General features: G+C 47.6%; 1 long non-coding RNA gene and 1 pseudogene across 1 annotated transcript in view; both read right to left on the bottom strand.

Annotated features, from left to right (window-relative positions):
- LOC109023988 (uncharacterized) overlaps nucleotides 1-1,837 on the bottom strand; it is a 37,375-nt gene extending 35,538 nt beyond the window's left edge. The window contains exon 1 of the long non-coding RNA XR_002003462.3: nucleotides 1,800-1,837. This is a non-coding gene — a long non-coding RNA (uncharacterized lncRNA). The remainder of the gene's footprint in view (nucleotides 1-1,799) is intronic.
- A 4,307-nt stretch (nucleotides 1,838-6,144) lies between these two features.
- Nucleotides 6,145-7,390, bottom strand: LOC101135044 (actin, cytoplasmic 1-like; annotated as a pseudogene).
- Nucleotides 7,391-12,642: the final 5,252 nt, after the last annotated feature.

The raw sequence follows: 12,642 nt of genomic DNA, 5'->3' as shown, positions 1-12,642 counted from the left end.
CTACTCGGGAGGCTGAGGCAGGGAGAATCACTTGAACAGTTGAACCCGGGAGGCGGAGCTTGCAGTGAGCCGAGATCTGCACTCCAGCCTGGGTGACAGAGTGAGACTCCATCTCAAAAAAAAAAAAAAGAAAAGAAAAGAAAATAGAATTGCAAAAATTTAAAAAAAAACAAGTCAATGGGTGGGTAAACAGCAAATTAGGTGAGGTGGGAGTGGTCTTAGAGGTGATGGAGGGCAGGTCCTGGGGGCTTTGCAGGGTCATAGAGGATGGTGCCAGGAAGCAATCACACTTTGAGTATACTTCAGAGTTCTATAAAAGCCCATTAAATTATTGCAGAAAAGGGCTACATGATGACTGTTTGCACTAAGATTCTTTTGGTGCTGTTATGAGATTTGGTTTGTCTTTAATTTAGGCACACTGCTGAATGTGTGATCAATATTTAGTAATTATGTACAAATAGTCCCTGTTATAAATCAGAGTTGTTATTGCTGCCTTAAGCTTTGGCAACAAGCTGCTTCTTGGATACCGTGCCGTTTTCCTGGTGTCAGCCGCCTCAGTCAGCGCTCAGCACCGTTCTCATACAAACCTGCATGTTGCAGTTAGTAGGAAACGTCTTGTTAAGAAGGGCAGACGCTGCCTTCACAACGTGGCTAGGGTAGAGCTTCAGCACCTTTCTTCCCAGTGGGAGAATCAGGCCTCCGTCCCTAAATGCAGAATTCTAGCCAGAGGCTGTGAGGTTTTGTCCAGGCCCTCATGACTTCTTGCACAAAACTCTCCTAGGAACTTTGGGGGCTACAGTCACTCAACTCAAAGAAAATTCTGCTTCCTTCAAGATCAAGGTGTATTAGTCAGAGTTCTCTTCAGGTACAGAACTAATAGGATAGATGTATATTTGAAAGGGAGTTTACTAAGGAGAATTGACTCACACGATCACAAGGTAAAGTCCCACGATAGCTGTCTGCAAGCTGAGGAGCCAGGAAGCCAGTGGTGGATCAGTCCGAGTCCCGAAACCTCAAAAGTAGGGAAGCTGACAGTGCAGCCTCCAGTCTGTGGCCAAAGGCCCAAGAGCCTCTGGCAAACCACTGGTGTAAGATCCAGAGTCCAAAAGCTGAAGAACTTGGAGTCTGATGTTTGAGGGCAGGAAGCATCCAGCACTGGAGAAAGATAAAGGCCGGAAGACTCAGCAAGTCTGCTCTTCCACCTTCTCCTGCTGCTTTATTCTAGCTGCACTGGCAGCTGATTAGATGGTGCCCACCCAGATTGAGGGTGGGTCTGCCTCTCCCAGTCCACTGACTCGAATGTTAATCTCCTTTGGTGCCTCACAGACACACCTAGGAACAATACTTAGCATCCTTCCATCCAATCAAGTTGACATTCAATATTAACCATCACAAAGGGCATCACAAGTAAACCCAGAGCTGAAGTCAGAGTGCCTGCCCCAAGTAATAATACCTGCAGCTCCTCCTGCAGGTTGGCACAGACTTTAGCCCTCAGTAGACTAATCCCTGACTCACTTCATCAGGTGTGGCCCTTGTGCTTCCCCAGGTGTGGACCTGGGCTCATGTTCATCAGAATCACCTGTGTGCTTAATAAAACTGCAGCCTCCAAAGCCTCACTCCGGCCTAGTGAGTTCCTCTTGTGGGTGGAGTCAAGGAATCTTGCCTTCTGACAAGCACCCTGTTTGTATTAGTCTGTTTTCACATGCTATAAAGAACTTCCCTGAGACTGGGTAATTTATAAAGGAAAGTTTTAATTTACTCACAGTTCTGTATGGCTGAAGAGAACTCAGGAAACTTACAATCGTGGTGGAAGGGGAAGCAGCAGCGTCTTCCACGGCGGCAGGTGAGAGAGAACAGGCCAGGGGAACTGCCGTTTATAAAACCATCAGATCTCGTGAGAACTCACGCACTATCATGAGAACAGCATCGGGGAAACTGTCTCCGTGATCCAATCACCTCCCACCAGGTCCCTCCCTCAATACATGGGGATTATAATTCGAGATGAGATTTGGATGGGGACACAGAGCCAAACTATATCACTGTCCTAGGTCAGTTTCCTAGAACCAGAGCTAAGATGGGAATTCTTGCGAACCTTATTGACTGGGGAAGCATTGCCCTGTGAAGGAGAGTGAGGGAACAGGATAGGGCAAGGGAAGCAAGTTAAGCAAGGGTCTGGTCCTCAATGGAGACTGGCTCCAGCCCAGTCCCATGGGGTGCTCCAGAACACAGACCGCACCTCGTAGTTGTCCCATCTTGACACAAGGGGAGTGGCATTTTGTGCCCTGTCACTGTACCCAAGCAAAGGTTATCCTCTGCTCACAAACTGCTACCTGCGGAAGCAGGCTGTTAATATGTGTCAGGAGTAGCCCCCCAGGCAAGATAATCCCCCTATGCCAGGACAGTTTAGTGGAGCAGCTCTAAGCCCCTAGCAGCCAACACTCACAGCAGACCCTCAGCAATCAATTCACACCCCCAGGAGATTCAAGCTAGAGCAAGATGGCTTGGCCAATAAAGCTGAAGAAAGCCTGAAATCGACATACTTTTCCTTCTTCTCCCATGGGGAACTAGACTAACTCAGCAGCCAACCAAGACAAAAGGGTTCTTTATGGAGTGGTGTCCTCATAATCACATTTGTTTCTTGCCAAGGCAATCTCAGCTGCCTAAACCTGTACCACACAGGCAAGAGAATCCAGATGTTGTCATGAGCCAAGAGAGACTCCATGATAGGAAAGACTATATAAGGGGCCAGCACCCTGGAAGTACCCCATCCCTTCGTTATCTAGTTAGAGAGAACTGTTGCCTGGCACAGTGGTTCGTGCCTGTAATCTCAACATTTTGGGAGGCCGAGGTGGGAGGCTCTCTTGAATTCAGGGGTTTGAGACCAGCCTTGGCAACATAGCAAGACCCCCTCTCTACAAAAAATAAAAAATTAGTTGGGCACGGTGGTGCACACCTGTGGTCCCAGCTAGTTGGGAGGCTGAGGTGGGAGGATCATCTGGGCCTGGGGGGTCGAGGCTGCAGTGAGTCATGATCGTGCCACTGCACTCAGCCTGGGCAACAGAGTGAGACCCTGTCCACCCCCAAAAAAAGGATGAAGATTTTTTAAAAAGAAAGTAAACAAAGAAAGAGAGAGAGAGAAAAAACTGTCATCATTGGGCAAGCAGACAGCGAAATTGATGCCAGCCACACACATAAGGCTTCTATTTGACTTCTTAGAATCAGTAGGGAAAAATATCAATTTTATCTCAGGATTTTATCTCCTAATACTGTCCTCAAAGCCTTTGCTTCTGACCGAGCGCACATCAGAAGAGGGCTTACTAGCTGCTGCTTTTAAGGATAAATCGGTGTGTCCAAAGCCCTGTTGTCTGCCTCCCTACTTCTTCCAAGCAACACTAATGTACCCCTGTTTCCTCCTGAACTGGGCCCTGCACATGCCAAACTGACACCTGACACATGCCAAATTCTCGTATAGATCATTATGAGAAACCCACATACCCCCCTTCACTCTTGCCTTTGGTTCAAAATAAATTAAAAACTGAGGACAAAGAATCTAACAGGAAATGAAAACAAAAACCTAATTTACCAAAAGAGCTAGTCATTTACCCCCTGGAGGTATGAGTGGCTCACGCCTTGCTCTGAATCAGGGCATTGAATAAGAAACGCATGTGTTAAATATATATTTCAGCTTTACCTCAGACAGATGACTAATGGTGTTGTGCTGTGTTTTGTTTTGTTTTTTGTTAAACCCACAGAGATAATTATTTACTCAATAAAATTTAAACTGTTATCATAGCATAATTGGAAGTCGAGGGTAGTCATTTTCTCTCCCCGCCCCCTCCCAGCTGCTGATGACATGGTCCTATATTAGACAACATGATTATTAGTTTGCTTCTACAGTTTTGTGAAAAATTAATGGAGGGGAACTCCACAGGGCCTCATCTTCAGCAGCCTCCCTGTGGGTGCTTCTGTCCTCTCCCAACCTGAATATCCCTTATTTCTAACTGATCCATGTTCACTATCCCCAGGAAAAGGGGCTGTTTTACAGGCTTGCTATTTAGGGGAGAAGAAGCTGGCCATCTGTAAGCTCTCTTCTTTCTAATTTACCAGCTTTTAAGGGCTAGGAACAGTTTTGAACCATCCAAGTGAACCACTGGGTATCTGTCCAGTGGTCAGAGGGTAACAGGATCAGGGAACATTAGGAATAAATAAGACCTGGGTGATCACAGAACACAGCCCACCCATCACGGGGGTGAGCTAACCAGGGATGTATGTTAGCTGAGAGCTGGTCTGCAGAAGGGCTGGATCTGTTAGCGATGGCGGAGATCTGAGTTACCCCAAGTTACTGGCAGTGTATCCATATGGGTCTGTAGCAACTTCAGCCCTTGCCTCCTCAGAAGAAAGAATTAAACTGAGGGCCATAAAGCAGAAAAAGAGACAGAGGCAAGTTTCAGAGCAGGAGTGGAAGTTTATTAAAAAGGCTTTAGAACAGAAAAGAAAGGAAAGAACCCTTGGAAGAGACCCAAGTGAGGGCCTGAAGGTCAAAGAGAGAAAAACAGCCCCTTTAACCTTGATCCTGGGACTTCATAGGCTCGCCTCTTTCCCATGATTCTTCCCCTAGGGTGTGCTTTCCACATGCGCAGTGCTTTCCTTACCCTTTGGAAATGAGCACATGCAGTGTGTTTAGGGAGTTACATGCCTGCCCATCTGAGGCTTTTTCCTTTCTCTGGTGGCGTGTGTCCCCCGCAGCATCATACTTTGCCATTTTGTCACTTAACATGTATGCCCCAGAAGCTGCTTCTCCCTGGGGTCTGCATTCAATTAACACTTTTTTTTTTTTTTTTTTTTTTTTTTTTTTGAGACGGAGTCTCGCTCTGTCACCAGGCTGGAGTGCGGTGGCGCGATCTTGGCTCACTGCAACCTCCAACTCTTGGTTCAAGCGATTCTCCTGCCTCAGCCTCCTGAGTAGCTGGGACTACAGGCACGTGCCACCATGTCCAGCTAATTTTTGTATGTTTAGCAGAGACGGGTTTTCACCATGTTGGCCAGGATGGTCTCGATCTCTTGACCTTGTGACCTGCCCACCTTGGGAGAGCGTTAGACTGAAGATCTAAAGGTCCCTGGTTCGATCCTGGGTTTCGGCAATTAACGCTTTTAATGTTAACAGGTGTGGACCATCCAGAGATTGTCTCTGCCTGGCTGCCCAATTACCATTTTTAGAGCAGCAATGTGGTAACTGCTGAGCCATCACTTGACGTTCCTAGTGTGTTGGGGGAGAGCCCTCTCCTGCCCCACTCATGCCTGTCTAACTACCTAGAACAGATCTAGACCCAGACCGGGTAATGGGCACCTCCCCCGGGGCTCCTGCTCAGTGTCCTACCCTGCATATGGCCCTTTCCCAGGCAGCTCTGTGGGTCTCTTCTGATTTAGGAATGGACCATGCTTCTGGGGTGACTGAATTTCCACACAGCACCCAGGGAACGAGTTAACCTCTATTTCAAATATATTCCATAAATCACTCTAGTTGATCAAAATATGGTTCTGGAATCATGAAAATAAAGTATAATTGTGGTGCATGTCATGAGAATACAAAATGGTACTTCTTAGAACCCATTTTATTTTATTTTATTATTTTATTTTTAAGGTGTGCACTTTTATTCAGCTGGCCTCAAGTCAGTGTACAGGTAAACCCTGGCTGCCTCTACCCACTCCTAGGGAGACCAAAAGCCTTCATACATCTCAAGGTGGGGGACAAAACAGGGGCACCACAAAGGCTGATCATTCAAAATAAAGCAAAATTAAAAAGTATTAAGGCGAAAATTAAAAAAATTTTGCATTACATAATTTACATGAAGCAATGCTATCACCTCCTGTGTAGACTTGGGAGGGGACTGGGCCATTCTCCTTAAAGAGAAGCGGGGTGGCTTTTAGGAGGGCAAGGGACTTCCTGTAACAATGCATCTCACGATATTTGGAATGATTATTAAAAAAAAAAAAGAACAATGTACAATCAAAGTCTCAGCCACATTGTAGAACTTCGGGGGATGCTTGCTCCAACCAACTGCTGTCACCTTCACCGTTCCAGTTTTTAAATCCTGAGTCAAGCCAAAAAAAAAAAAACCATAAAAAACAAAAAAGCAAATAAAGCCATGCCAATCTCATCTTGTTTTCTGCTCAAGTTAAGTTTTGTCAAGAGAGGGTGTAACGCAACTAAGTAACAGTCCGCCTAGAAGCACTTGTGGTGGACGATGGAGGGGCTGGACTCGTCATACTCCTGCTTGCTGATCCATATCTGCTGGGAGGTGGACAGCGAGGCCAGGATGGAGCTGCCAATCCACATGGAGTATTTGCGCTCAGAAGGAGCAATGATCTTGATCTTCATCATGCTTGGAGCCAGGCCGCTGATCTCCTGCATCCTGTCGGCGATGCCAGGGTACAAGGTGGTGCCGCCAGACAGCACTGTGTTGACGTACCGGTCTTTGCAGATGTCCATGTCACACTTCATGATGGAGTTGAAGGTAGTTTCATGGATGCCACAGGATTCCATGCCCAGGAAGGAAGGCTGAAAGAGTGCCTCAGGGCAGCGGAACTGCTTGTTGCAGATGACTTGGCCACCTGGCAGCTCCTAGCTCTTCTCCAGCAGGGGGTTGGAGGCCACCTGGCAGCTCCTAGCTCTTCTCCAGCAGGGGGTTGGAGGCCACCATGGCCATCTCCTGCTCAAAGTCCAGGGCGACATAGCACAGCTTCTCCTTGATGTCATGCACAATTTCCCGCTTGGCCGTGGTGGTGAAGCTGTAGCCGTGCTCGGCGAGGATCTTCATGAGGTGGTCAGTCAGGTCTGGGCCAGCCAGGTCCAGATGCAGGATGGTGTGGGGGAGGGCATACCCCCCCATAGATGGGCACAGTGTGGGTGACCCCATCACCAGAGTCCATCACGATGCCAGTGGTATGGCCAGAGGCTTACAGGGACAGCAAGGCCTGGATGGCCACATACATGGCTAGGGTGTTGAAGGTCTCAAACATGATCTGGTTTACCTTCTCATGGTTGGCCTTGGGGTTCAGAGAGGCCTCGGTCAGCAGCAGGGGGTGCTCCTCAGGAGCCACATGCAGCTCACTGTAGAAGGTGTGGAGCCAAATCTCCTCCATATCCTCCCAGTTGGTGACAATGCCGTGCTCGATGCGGTACTTCAGGGTCAGAATGCCTCTCTTGCTCTGGGTCCTTGTCGCCCACGTAGGAGTGCTTCTGACCCATGCCCACCATCACACCCTGGTGCCTGGGGTGCCCCATGATGGAGAGGAAGACGGCCGGGAGAGCATTGTCACCTGCGAAGCCAGCCCTGCACATGCCAGAGTCATTGTCGATGACGAGGGCGACAGTATCATCATCCATGGTGAGCTGGCAGCAGGTGTGGATGGGCGGCGGAGTGGCAAGGGACAAGGCTCTGTGCTCGCCGGACAGATGAGGTCTCGGCGGTCTAGAACCCATTTTAGCTGGTAGCAACAATTCAGCCAGGTTCTGTGCCTCTGTTTAGCACCTTCTGTTTATGAGATAGGTAGTAGAGCCTACCAGGCAGTCACAAGACTTCAATCCACCCAGGTCAGCAGACCCTTTGTGTGGCATGGCATGAAATATTAATATACCGCCTTTCCTTAAAACCTGCACCTGGAGGCCTCAGCACCTTCTCTTCCAACTCAGAGACCACCTTCCTCTATCTGCATTTTATCCTCTGCAGGTTGAATGGATCCCATGACATCTGGTGCAGAGATTCCTCAGCTCAGCAGTGCCTCAGGGTGATTCTTAGAGAGGACTAGGAACCAAGAGGCAAATGCACGAGGCACAAGTGGGCTTTGCCCCGGCGAAGGTGGAGGGAATGAGCCACTGGTGTCAGACGCTGGGATCAGATGCTTTGCCCGGCCACCTTCTCAGCCTGCTCCTGTGGATCACACCATTCCTCATCTTCCCAAATGCCAGCCCTGCCAGCTGGGAAGCCCAGGGACCAGGTGATTGCTGTGCCTGGAATCTATCAGTCCTCTGAAAATGGCTTCTCCCTTGGCCACCAAAGGGGAGTAAACAATGCCATGGAGATTAAAATAATCATCAACAAGGACACTGGTTAATTGGGAAAGGTAGTTTCCTTTTTTTTTCCTTTTTTTCTTTTTTGAGATGGAGTTTCGCTCTTGTTGCCCAGGCTGGTGTGCAGTGGCATGATCTCGGCTCACCGCAACCTCTGCCTCCCAGGTTCAAGGGATTCTCCTGCCTCAGCCTCCGAAGTAGCTGGGATTACAGGCATCTGCCACCATGCCTGGCTAATTTTGTATTTTTAGTAGAGATAGGGTTTCACCATGTTAGCCAGGCTGGTTTCAAACTCCTGACCTCAGGTGATCCACCTGCCTCGGCCTCCCAAAGTGCTGGGATTACAGGCATGAGCCATTGCGCCCAGCTGGGAAAGGTATTTTTCTTTACCAAAGAGAGTAAAGAACTATTGATTAGTAATTAAAGTCTGTGTAAACATACAACATGGTTGCTAATGGTTTTCTTTTCTTTTCTTTTCTTTTTTTTTTTTTTGAGACAGAGTCTTGCTCTGTCTCCAGGCTGGAGTGCAGTGGCGCAATCTTGGCTCACTTAACCTCCACCTCCCACGTTCAAGCGATTCTCCTGCCTCAGTTTCCCGAGTAGCTGGGACTACAGGCGTGCACCACCATGCCCAGCTAATTTTTGTATTTTTAGTAGAGACCGTGTTTTACCATGTTGGCCAGAATGGTCTCGATCTCTTGACCTCATGATCCGCCCGCCTCGGCATCCCAAAGTGCTGGGATTACAGGCGTGAGCCACTGTGCCCAGCCAGGTTGCTAATGCTTTTCTATTATTTTCAGTAATAATTATAAATTAAGGAAAAGGCAAGAAGATTTGAGGATTTTTATCCCTGAAGATGAAATATGGGTTGTATTCAGAAGCTCTCAAAAAATAGTAAGAAATATTATGTTGAAAAATATATCAAACAATGGGAAAAAGTACCTTCGTGATTTTTTCCTAGCTATTAATTGTTAAGTGGGATCTAATTAAACTAAAGAGCTTCTGCACAGCAAAAGAAACTACCATCAGAGTGAACAGGCAACCTACAAAATGGGAGAAAATTTTCGCAACCTACTCATCTGACAAAGGGCTAATATCCAGAATCTACAATGAACTCAAACAAATTTACAACAAAAAAATGAACAACCCCATCAAAAAGTGGGCAAAGGATATGAACAGACACTTCTCAAAAGAAGACATTTATGCAGCCAAAAAACACATGAAAAAATGCTCATCATCACTGGTCATCAGAGAAATGCAAATCAAAACCACAATGAGATACCATCTCACACCAGTTAGAATGGCAATCATTAAAAAGTCAGGAAACAACAGGTGCTGGAGAGGATGTGGAGAAACAGGAACACTTTTACACTGTTGGTTGGACTGTAAACTAGTTCAACCATTGTGGAAGTCAGTGTGGCGATTCCTCAGGGCTCTAGAACTAGAAATACCATTTGACCCAGCCATCCCATCACTGGGTATATACCCAAAGGACTATAAATCATGCTGCTATAAAGACACATGCACACTTATGTTTATTGCGGCACTATTCACAATAGCAAAGACTTGGAACCAACCCAAATGTCCAACAATGATAGACTGGATTAAGAAAATGTGGCACATATACACCGTGGAATACTATGCAGCCACAAAAAATGATGAGTTCATGTCCTTTGTAGGGACATGGATGAAACTGGAAATCATCATTCTCAGTAAACTATCACAAGGACAAAAAACCAAACACTGCATGTTCTCACTCATAGATGGGAATTGAACAATGAGAACACATGGACACAGGAAGGGGAACATCACACTCTGAGGGCTGCTGTGGGGTGGGGGGAGGGGGGAGGGATAGCATTAGGAGATACACCTAATGCTAAATGATGAGTTAATGGGTGCAGCACACCAGCATGGCACATGTATACATATGTAACTAACCTGCACATTGTGCACATGTACCCTAAAACTTAAAGTATAATAATAATAAAAAAAAAGAAAAAAAATTGTTAAAGCAATTTTCTCAGGCAAAGTGCCCTGATTAACTGAATCTTCCCAACCAATGACCATGCATGTGACAAAGGACCTGGTGACTGAGCCTGTTGAAGGTCTGCTTCCCCAAGTTGTAAGAAAGAGATTAGTTCCCCACCCCCTAGTGCCTCATGGGCTTCCTCACGGCAACCATTGCTTACAAAAACGGTCTGATAATTTTATGTTTTAATGACCCCATTTCCAGCACCAAGTAGCCTGTGATTGCCCCCATTTTTCTCGGGTCATTTGCTTGGCTGCTGAGCTGACAAAGCTGCCGTAGGCCTTCAGTTTACATTCAGAATCACTGATGCGCCACAGCAGACAGCGTAGAGAATGGACTCAGCCTCATCTGAGCCCCAACATAGCTGCTGGGTGCTTGGGTCCCACAGCTGCTTTGTGAGTGAAGCCGTGCCTCAGTTTCCTCACCTGTAATATGAGGGTATTTATACCTACTGTCTTAGTTTGGGTTTCCTCTCTCCCAAGAGCAGAACCTGAGTGAAGACTTGGGAGTAGGTATATTATTTGGAAAGTGTATTAGTTTGAGAAGGCTGCTGGAACCGATGACCACAAACTGGGTGGCTTGAAATAACAGAAATGTATGTGTCAGAGTCCTGGAGGTCAGATGTCCAAACATCAAAGTGTTGGCAGAGCTATGCTCTTTCCGAAGGTCCCAGGGGAAAATCGTCCCCTGCCTCTTCCTCGGCACGCCTGGGCTTGGAGCGGCATCCCTCCGGTCTCTGCCTCCGTCGCCACGTGGCCTTCTTCTCCGTGTCTCTGTGCGTCCCTTTCCGTCTCTTATGAGGACACTCTCATTGGATTGAGGGCTCACCCTAATCCAGTGTGATCTCATCTCCCCCCTTAATTACATCTGCAAAGATCCTGTTTCCAAATGAGGCTGTATTCTGAGGTTCTCGGTGGACGTGGAATTTTGGGGGAATGCAACTCAGCCCAGCACAGGGCTCATGGCTCCTTTCAGGTCCTAATCCCGGACTTACCCCATGTTGACCTTTAAGACGGACTAACTTAATGGGTATGCGACTTGGACGACCTAGGAAGGGTAAAGAGTGTGGCTGGCGCTCAGGGTTCCTCCCTCACCACTCACCCCGGCCGAAATGTCCACATAAATCATTTCCAAGCGACTTGACTCCACCTTCAAGACTCAGTCCTCCCAGAAATAGGAAAGATCTTCAAGACAGCTGCGATTCTCAAGGCGATGAGGCACATGAGGATCTCTGGCTGGGGGAGGGGGCTTTACAAAGAACATCTGCCCAGGAATCCTGGGAAGGATTCAGGAAGGAGTGCTTTACCAATGAAATAATTTCCACAGTCAACTGCGGCCACTTCTGCTGAGGTTTTACAGACCTCAGGTGTGTAACTTCTGTTTTAAGCTGTGCTAAGCACTTCCTAGCAGCTCGTTGCCCCTAGTGCTTGTTTGGGGGGGTGGGGTGGGGGCGTGAATGGAGAGAAGAGTAAGGTTACCAGGCTGCAGCTCCCTGAAAGGGCAAACAACCTGAATTTCACATTTCCTCGAATAAGCAGCCTGAAATGTGTGGCAGGGACAGCAAATCGAATTTGGCTCACTAGCTGAAATCCCCTGTGAGATACGTGTCTGGGCAGAGTGCTGGATTAGGGGAGATTCTGAGGCTCATCTGGGCTAAGTGGGCAGAGCTGTGATAGAGTCGCAACGTGCCACAGACATCCCCAGGGACTCCTCAGGGCATGTGCCACAAATGTGTCATCCCTGGTGAATAGCTTTTTTTAGGACAGCTTCCTAAATGTGTTGTTGCCAGACATAGGTGACAAATTAAAAACACACAAATAAACAAAGTCATAGAAACGAGCTGTTTCTATGCTATTACTCCTTTGCCATATTTCTAAAGACATCTGGTTACTCAATGTAAAACCTTGTGATTTTTGAATCATAAATTCTCAGCGGCAAGGCACTGGGTCTATTTATACTCTCTAGCTGAGTACATGCCCGATATCAGTTGTGTAACCGCGATTACTGGGCCTGGGCCAAGCCTGAGCTAAGCTAGCTGGAGCAGGGGTGGGTGAGTAAGAAGAAATGGGGATGAGGGTGTTCTAGTTCCAGTTCTGCCCCAAAGGGCTGCTGTATCACCTTGGGTGGTTCATTCCAAGCTTTGGCATCTCAGCTTCCCCATCTCTAAAATGGGAATAATGATTCTACCCCATCCTGCGTCACAGGTTGTAGTGAGATTGTGTGAGGGGGTGTATGGAATGGAAGCATGGCCTCGGGCCGAGCCAGAGTTGTCCTTTAGAACTCATTCCTGCACATTCTGAGGGGAGTGCCATAAAAAATAAGAATGTTTGCATGAGGCGGGCATTGCCCAGGAAATCCGGCTCTGATTGTTAAAAAAGACATCTGGAAATCTCCAGGGCCTAATGGTTCTGAGGATGCCAAACAAGGAAACCAGCTAAAAAGTCAGCAGTGTCCCCGGGATGGGGACAAGGAACTGCCTGCGGCCACGCCTGAGGGAGGGAGCAGCGGTTTCAGGATCTGAACTTTCACTTCCTTGACACCA

This window comes from Gorilla gorilla, chromosome 17 (assembly GCF_029281585.2).
Source record: "Gorilla gorilla gorilla isolate KB3781 chromosome 17, NHGRI_mGorGor1-v2.1_pri, whole genome shotgun sequence".
Taxonomy (NCBI): domain Eukaryota; kingdom Metazoa; phylum Chordata; class Mammalia; order Primates; family Hominidae; genus Gorilla; species Gorilla gorilla.
Note: the sequence above shows the minus strand (reverse complement) of the source record. Positions and strands in the feature narration are given on the sequence as shown.